This window comes from Arachis hypogaea, chromosome 16 (genome assembly GCF_003086295.3).
Source record: "Arachis hypogaea cultivar Tifrunner chromosome 16, arahy.Tifrunner.gnm2.J5K5, whole genome shotgun sequence".
In the NCBI taxonomy this organism is placed as follows: domain Eukaryota; kingdom Viridiplantae; phylum Streptophyta; class Magnoliopsida; order Fabales; family Fabaceae; genus Arachis; species Arachis hypogaea.
In genome coordinates, this window is record NC_092051.1 from 125828467 (window position 1) to 125837901 (window position 9435).

The 9435-nt window shown below is 32.3% G+C and overlaps 1 long non-coding RNA gene across 1 annotated transcript; it reads right to left on the minus strand.

Moving 5' to 3' along the window:
- Positions 1-6404: 6404 nt before the first annotated feature.
- LOC140180374 (uncharacterized) lies at positions 6405-8230 on the minus strand. The gene is made up of 2 exons (XR_011874490.1): positions 7995-8230; positions 6405-6943 (listed from the first exon to the last, which is right to left on the minus strand). It is a non-coding gene; the product is annotated as an uncharacterized lncRNA (long non-coding RNA).
- Between the last annotated feature and the right edge of the window lie 1205 nt (positions 8231-9435).

Here is a 9435-nt window from a genome sequence, read left to right on the forward strand (position 1 = left end):
ATCATGGGGTTTTGAATAAATGTGTATTTGTGATACCTGGGTAGTAGCAAGGGTCGTGGTTCGTCCCGCTTGCTCCGGGTCATTGTCTGAGGATTGATAATAATGAAGGGTGATTATGAATAAATGTTTATTTGTGATACTTGGATAGTAGCAAGGGTTGTGGTTCGTCCCACTTGCTCCAAGTTAATGTTTGAGATTTGGTAACAATGAATGTTGATAATTTGAATTGAGATTGAATGAATATATGTTTGAGATGCCTGGGCAGTAGCAAGGGTTGTGGTTCGTCCCACTTGCTCCGGGCCAATGCTTGAGATACCTAGGTAGTAGCAAGGGTTGTGGTTTGTCCCACTTGCTCCAGGTCAGAGATTGCGACGCCTGGGTAGTAGCGGCAGTAGTGGTGAATCCACTCGCTCCAGGTTGAGCTTTTAGACACCCGCCTGGGTAGTAGCCGCAGTAGTGATTATTTCACTGGCTCTGGGTTGAGCGGGCAGTAGCAAGGGGGTTGTAGCTCAAACCTACTTGCTCCGCAAGGGGTGTTTCTGTCCAATGGTTAGCTACCAGGACATGTCGGGTTGGCTATATAACCGACAGATGATATCATCAGCCATAGGGGAGGCATTCATCATTTGCATATGTTTGAATTGTTTGGGTTTGCCATTTGTCTTGGATTTCTACATCATATATGCCATGTTACCTGACTATATGCTACTTGTTCTACTTGTATCATGTTTGTGTATTACTTGCCTGTATTGCTTGTGTTTGTACAACTGAGAGACCCCTCATGCTGGTGTCGGTGGGTGTAAGGGCTGTTCTTGATGGGATGAATTGATGATGCGATTGCATGATGATGTATTGATATAGAACTGCTGAGGCAGAACAACTGGTGATGGTTTTGCTTATGATTCTGAGTCTGATTCGTGGAAGAGTCAGCGAGTTGGGAAACATGTGAAACATGAATTGAATTTAGCACTCCCTTATGACAGTTGCCTATTCATGGATTAGCGAGAACCTATGATGAATAATTGGTGAAGAAGTTTAGGATGCTTAGTGAGTTTTTGTTGCAGTACATTGAATTTATTTGGCACTTTTACCGTACTGGGAACCCATGGGCCCGGGGTTCTCATTCCGTATATATCTCTTGTTTTTCAGATACAGGTCCAGGTGCTCAGAAGTGAGTTGTGGGTCGTCTGAGAGACGGCGAAGATCTTTATTTCCTCTACTTTGTGTTTTGATTAGAGTCTCTCCACCTTTGTTTTGGAAAGTTTATATTATGTATTGAACTCTTTGAATTTGCCTATAGAGGCTCTCATGTTTCCTTCGGGAGAGATTAGGATATACTGTTGTCAACTAATTTCATAATGTACTCTAGCCGACCTAAACTTCGCGAGTCGCGACTAGTAGCTATTTACTTATGTTATATATATCTATCTGTTATCTATCTCTTAATCTCCTCTACGCCTTGTCCGTATATCGTTTTCGGCTTCACGGTTTATCTTTTGTTGTCGAAACGTGAGAGATACGTCTTCGCGATTTTATTTCTACTCTTTTCAGGCTTCTCGATTAATACTCCTTTCGAAATTACCTATATTTATTTATTAAAAATCCACCTGAGAGTCGTACCACCGTAATATCATTGACTTATGACTCGAGTATAAGGATTTGAATATTAGGGTGTTACAATATCTCAGTAAAAGAGTTGATTTCCTTAATGAAGGAACTGATTCCCTCAATGAAGGAATCAATTCTATGTTAAACGGAATGGTTGTTTGTTTCTTCCAAAAAAATAATCGACTCCACAATGCTATAATCGATTCTTTGGTTAAAAATCCGAATTATTTGTGTATCGACCAGTAAAAAATCGATTGGTTGGCAAAAGATCAATTTCTTCTTTTGCATAAAGTCTTCAATGGTTAATTTTAAGAAAAATGATCATTCTCACCAACCCTGTAATATCTTTTAAGGTTTGAGATGCCTATAAATAGAAGTATCAACACCATTTTCAATAACCAAGCACCATTCTAAGCTATCATATTGGTTCATATCAACTTCTATATATTTACGAAGTAATTTTTTATAAATTTAAGAGATATAAAAAGTTTGGTTCATAAAACTTCCATTATATTCGTATACTTTTTTTAGAGAGTTTTTTATTTTTGACTTTGTGTATAACAAATTATAAAGAAAGAATTATGTAGCTCTTTCTTGATTCTTGAAGTTGAGATTGCTTCAAGGTTATTTAAAGCCAGTTGTCTCTAAGCTGTTTCTGAGGATAAGACAAGATATTGAGAACAAGACATAAAGGATATAGACACAAAAATTTGTATTTTTGTATCCTATTTGATGATAAACTAGAATAAATTATGAAAATCTAATTTATTCTCTTTTTTTTCATTTCAACAATTTGAGATGAAAATTATAATAATAAAAAATATAATTATAAAAATTTAATAAGAATAATGAAAGAAAAAATAAAAAATAAGTTATATCCTTTGTTAGTATCTTCGTGTTCTTTCTCTCAAGATGAACATAAAATACAGTGTCTTACCTGGATCCATTGTCTTTGTCCATATCTCTTCTGTCAAACACGATTTTATATCTTTATGTCCCTGTCTTTGTGCTGTCTTAGTATCTGTCTCTGTAAACAAACGCAAGATAGTTGACACCTAATCCAATATGGTTAGAAGTCTATAAATATATAAAGTACTCATTGTTGTAATGGTTTGTCAAATACTCTGTAAACTTAATAAATAGTAAATAAATTTTCGATATATTTATAAAAAAAAAAAAACTAGATATAAGTAAAAATATGTGATGCAAGATGAATAAAATTTATGTTTATAATCTCTCTTTTCTTATCTCTTATTTAAATATTGACCAAACATCTTAAAAATTGTTTGTGGTGTTTTGTCGAGCATCTTGAATGCACTATAGCATAAAATTCTAAGCTTATATTCAAAAGGGATGTATTTAGTATTGGCGAATGCTACGGTGATGAAGAACTCAGCTGATGAAATTATGTGGAAGGTACAATTAAGTTGCGCGTGTCCCTTATTCCCTAAGAAGAAAAGATAGCTTCTGAAGTGGCACAGGAGTTTGTCTTATGTCATGTCTCCCTTTTGTGGGATTAGATAAAGTTAATGACATTATTTTTTTTTAAGTTAATGACGACATTGTTATTATTTTAGTTAATCTTTTGGGTCTTTTTGGTGGATTGGCCAATTTTTTTGTTGTGATTTAGACATTGGGTATTATGGCTAATATTTTTAATCACTAGAAAAATTAGAATTTTGGTGTCACAAATTTAAGGTTGGAACCCATTATAACAAAAAAGAAAGAGATTGAATTCTTGGACCAACTGAAATCATAAAAATAATAACAATGATAATAAAATAGAAGAGAATGCTTACTATGATGGTTTTGAATTTAAAAAATTGAAATAAATAAATTAATAAAAACAAAAAATATAAATTAAATGATAAAAACTAATTTTAAAGTTTTGTAATTCTACCATTTGTATATTATTAATTATTTATATTATTTTATTTTTCAACTTGTGTTGGTCCATTATTGTTATTATTCTTTAATATCTATCTATCATTTATGATTTTTTTTTATTAAAATCAATATTCTAAAAAAAATTAATTTGTTTAATTTTGGGTTAATAAGAATTTGATTGGTATTTAAAAACGATCATTATTATTTTATATTTTCATTAAATAATAGAAGAATCCATACTAATATTTTGTAATTAAAATTAATATTTTAATATAAATTTTTTAATATTATAAATTTTATATTTTACTTCTCGAAATTTTTTGGTCACACTTATTTCTATAGATCGATGCTCAAGCTCTTCACATTACACAAACTACACCCTAATGATTATAAGTGTATATATATATATATATATATATATATATATATTTTTATGATTGTTATTATTCTCAAACTAAAATCTTAATTTTTTATAATTGTTATTATTTTCACACCAAAATTCTTGCTTTTTTTATTTTTTTATTTTTTGGACATGGATAAAATTCAAAACCCAAATCTACTCTTATACTTTCCGTCTTAAACTCATTCATTCCTCCCTTTCTATTACACATGCAGCATCCTTCCTCTACTGTTTTCATTAGCAAAATCAAATTAGGTTGTATTGGAACCGGTGTTTTGTGCAATCTCGCCGTCGTTTAGAAAACTTGCTGACTTTAGATGCCTCTTTATTGCCGATGTTTTCTTTTTCCATGAGGGGCTAATTTTGGGTGAGAGAGGATGCTGCATGTGTAGTAGAGAGAGAGGAATGAATGAGTTTGGGATGGAAAGTTTAAGAGGAGATTTGAATTTTTTGAATTTTATTCATGTCCAAAAAAAAAATAAAAAAAAAAAACAAGAATTTTGGTGTGAGAATAATAACAATCCTAAAAAAACTAAGATTTTGGTGTGAGAATAATAACAATCATACAAAATTAAAAAAATATACTTGTGATTATCAGGGTGTGTTTTGTGTAATGTGAAGAGTTCTAGGGCATCAATCTATAAATAGGTGGAGTTAAGTTTTAAAGTAGCTCTTGAACTTACACTCGAGCCTCAAAGTAATCCCTGAAATTAATAATTACTCAAATTCATTCGTAAACTTGTATTCCAGGACTCATAGTAGTCCCTAGATTATTTTCTATTTATCAAAACCTTAAAACGACGTCGTTTTGAGCAAAAAAAAAATAATAAAATAGCGTAGAATCCCCCAATTTTATTAAAAAAAAAAAAAGAAAAGAAGCACAGCGTAGAACTCCACCCCTCCCAATTTCCAATATGTTTCCTTCTCTATCCCCATCCCCAACCCTTCTTCCTCCCCCAACCTTTACCTTTTCCTTCTCCATCCCCAATCCGACCCCTTTTCCTCCTCCAACCCTTCCCCTTCTACTTCCCCAACTTGATATCATTCCTCTTCCTCTTCTTCTTTTTAATTTGATGCCCTCCTTCTCCTCCTTTCCAACTATAATCTCACACTCACAAGAGCTCTCCTCAACCTTTGCTGTTGCCGCCTCTCGTGGGCCTCCGTTTCGCTGTTGCCGTTGTTCGCCTGCTTCCATTTCTGCTCGGTTTTCCTCTTTTCTCCTCTGGCATGGTTCTCTCTCTCAGCCATGATATTTTTTTCTTTAATTTTTTTAGTTATTCAATCATTGTTCTTTAATATTTTTGGTGATTGTTACTGCTGATCTTGTTTTAATATAACAACAATGGTTAATTTTAGTTATTTTCTATTTTGTAATTATTTATGTTTTTTTGTGGTTGCTATTTTTTGTGCTTGTTGCTGTTTAGATTGATTGATACTTGCTATTTAAGTTGATTGATCTTTTCTAATTAATGGTAATTTTTTTGTGATATTTTGTGTTGTTGATTTTTATTTTTGTGATCTGTTGAAGAAGAGAAGAACAGAGTTGAAGAAGAAGAAGAAGGGGGTTGTTGTGTTTTTTTTTTAATATAAAACGACGAACGTTTTTCTATGCTTCTCTCTTTTTTTTTTTTCAAAATGACTTCAAAGTTCTGATGAACGGAAAATATTTTAGGGACTACTATAAGTCCCGGAATACAAGTTCAGGGACGAATTTGAGTAATTATTAACTTTAGGGATTATTTTTAGACTCGAAGGTAAGTTCAGGGACTACTTTGAGACTTAACTTAAAATATGTGTGATCGAAAACTTTTGAAAAGAAACAAAATATAAAATTTATAATATTAAAAAATTTATATTAAAATATTAATTTTAATTACAAAATATTAGTATGCACTCCTCTATCATTTAATGAAAATATAAAATAATAATGATAATTTTTAAATACCAATCAAATTCTTTTTTTTTTATCGAAAATAAGGAAACTCAAACCTACAATCTCTTAGTTGAGTATGGAGAGACTATGTCATTTGAGGTATAGTTCATTACTAATTAAATTCTTATTAACAAAAAATTTAACTAATTAAATTTTTTTAGAATATTTATTTTAATAAAAAAATCATAAATGATAGATAGATATTAAAGAATAATAACAATAATGGACCAACACAAGTTGAAAAATAAATAATATAAATAATTAATAATATACAAATGGTAGAATTACAAAATTTTAAAATTAGTTTTTATCATTTAATTTATATTTTTTGTTTTTATTAATTTATTTATTTCAATTTTTTAAATTCAAAACCATCATAGTAAGCATTCTCTTCTATTTTATTATCATTGTTATTATTTTTATGATTTCAGTTGGTCCAAGAATTCAATCTCTTTCTTTTTGGTCATAATGGGTTCTAATCTTAAATTTGTGACACCAAAATTCTAATTTTTCTAGTGATTAAAATTATTAGCCATAATACCCAATGTCCAAATCACAACAAAAAAAACTGGCCAATCCACCAAAAAGACCCAAAAGATTAACTAAAATAATAACAATGTCTTCATTAACTTAAAAAAAAATTTAATGTCATTAACTTCATCTAAGGGAGACATGATATAAGACAAACTCCTGCAGCACTTCAGAAACTATCTTTTCTTCCCAGGAAATAAGGGACACGCATGACTTAATTGTGCCTTCCACGTAATTTCATCAGCTGATGAAGAATATGTTCTTCATCACCGTAGCATTCCCCGTTAGTATTTACATCGTTTGTGGTGTTTTCTCTAAATTACATCGTTTTGCTCTTTGTCTTGAGATAAAAAGGGGAACTCGGAAAGAATTAGAAGGTCATCATAACTACCAGTCGGCCATCTCCGTCTTCTTTGTCGCACTCATCGTCCCAGACATCGTCATAGTTGTCCTCCTCCTCCTGATTCAATTTCCTCGCTCCTTTCGCTTCCAATCTGCTTCTCAGTTTCTCTGTTCACAAGTCTTTCTGCTCTAACTCTTCCATCGATTTGGCCATTAGGGAAACTTTTTGTTCCTGTCAGGAACTTCCCTCCGAAGATATTATTAGGTCATTATCGGGGATTAGGCAAGGGAATCCGATATCTTCTTACTTGTTTGTGATTACAATGAAAAAGTTAACCCATCTCATAGAAGAAAATACTCATTTTGATGAATGGATCCCTATGATATCACATATGCTTTTTGCAGATGAGCTATTGTTGTTTGTGGAGGCATCCACAGAACAAATTGAGAGAATTCTAAATACTCTAAAATATTTTTGTGATGTATCTGGTCTTAAGATCAGTGTTGCAAAAACTTCAATTATTTTCTCAGAGTGTACAGAAAAAGAATTGAGGGATGCAATTGTCCGAAAAAATGGATATAAGAAGGAGAACTGCATTAGGAGGTACCTTGGGACTATGATAACGAATTCTGACAAAAAGAAGAAAAACTTTAAGGGGACAATAGGTAGAAAGCTAACTGTCTCTCAATGATAGGAAGAGTTACACATGAAAAATAAGTAATTTGCCCACCTCTAACTTCAATATGATCCATGGCAAGGTTCCAAAAGGCATTTGTGATGAAGTTGAGAAGCAAAATAGCAAGAAGCTTCATGCTATAAGCTGCGAGGTTGTGTGCAAGAGTAACGATAATGAGGGGTTGGGGTTCATGAACGACGCATTTCTGTTAAAGATCCTCTAGAGATTGGTAAATGAAAAAGACAGTTTATGGGCTGAAGTGCTATTAAGCAGGAGATCTAAGGCAGAACTTAATTAGTGTTAACTCTTATTCAAAACTATGAAAAATCCTAAGTGGAGTCTAGATCATTTTCAACCAAAATATAAGTTATGCTATAGGCAGCGGCAATAAAACAAACTTTTTGAAGAATCGATGGGCTAGCAACAAATTCTCTCTAATGGAAAAGGCACAAACAAAAATACCAATCGAACTACAAAGTCTCACTGTGGCTGTCACGAAAGATCAAACAGACAATTGGAATTTCAATTTCATGAAGGATTTTCTTACACTAGATATAATTGATCAAATGACAGCAATACACCCACCAACAACAAATTTAGGGGAAGATAGAATTACCTGAGCTCCTTCAAAGACTCGTGAACCATCAGGAAGGCATGGACCAGATGTGAAATTTACAATTTTGTCTCCAATTATTTGTCACTGTTTAAGTTGTTAATTACTATTTTTGATGATTAAAAAATTGTACTGTGTCGTGTTTATTTGAGTCAAACTAGCATTTATTAAAGTCCATTTGCAATGTGTTTCAGTTTTGTTAATGAATCTTAATCATCTTAGTAATCTATCTCTTTACAACCGTCAGAGATTTTATTTTTTATATACTATTATATTATAAATTGATTATTTTAATTAAATTATCATTAAAATCACTAAACTTGTACATCAAAAAATTAGTAATTATAATGGTTCGATGACCGATTTGGTTTCTCAAACCTTGAAGGTAACAACAACTTTGATGAGTTGGTCGAAACAAGGGCCAGCGCAGATGGAGAGGGAGACATGACAAGTGGTAAAGAGAGACATGGATCCACAATGGGAAGAGAAGGAGTTGAGCTTTGCGAGCTTGCAAAAGCGACCATGGCATCAATCAAAGGGAAAAGAATTAGGGATTTACTCAAAATGGAAGAAATATGAATTTCAGTTATTAAGACGAAGAAAAATTGGAGCCTGAGGAGCAATTGTAACAGCCTTTGGAACTTCCTCATTGACCAGCAAACTTCCAAGGTAGCCTAAGTAGCATAAACCTAGGCATAATATGCCTATGTCCAAGCCCATAACAATAAGGACCAACGAAACGTCATTGTTCACTACCAAACAGAAAACCCATCATTGGTAACCCAGAAAAAGTCTTTGTTAAATGTGGCAGTTCTTCGTTTTACTCTATCTGAACTGATATCATCAATATCATTCAATTCACTTTCAATATTCAATAATTTAATTACTCTTCCAATTTCTGAGTTCTGACCCACCACAAGGTTCATCATGCACATATGGGTGGTGGATTTACGTTTTTGTTATTAATTCTCAAGTTGTCAGGCAATCAGAAACCATTATCGCATGTGGGGTCACCACCAATTCAAATATGATGCGTTCATTCATCAGTTTGTAAAATTAATTCGAAAATTTCAATTATGATGCCTTGAATTGAAATTTCTTTGTACTTGTATTTTTTCTTATGTAGTTAGTTTCCACTTTCTAAAGTACCTCAAGATTGCAGCTCTTGTTAAACAATAAATACTATTACACTCCTTTCAATATCGTCACATGATCGCCATTTTTTAGGTCATCACTCTAATCTGGATCTTTTTATTTAAATTAAATAAATTGAGAAATTACAAAAATGCATAAAATATAAAGTAATTACCTAAATGCACAACGCATCATATCTCGGATACTAAAGAATGAAGTAGAAAATAGACATATTGTGGGTACTGAGACCCCGATCTATACGATGTCGTGATGTATCCAAAGTGTAAAAGGGATAAATGTTAAGTGGAAG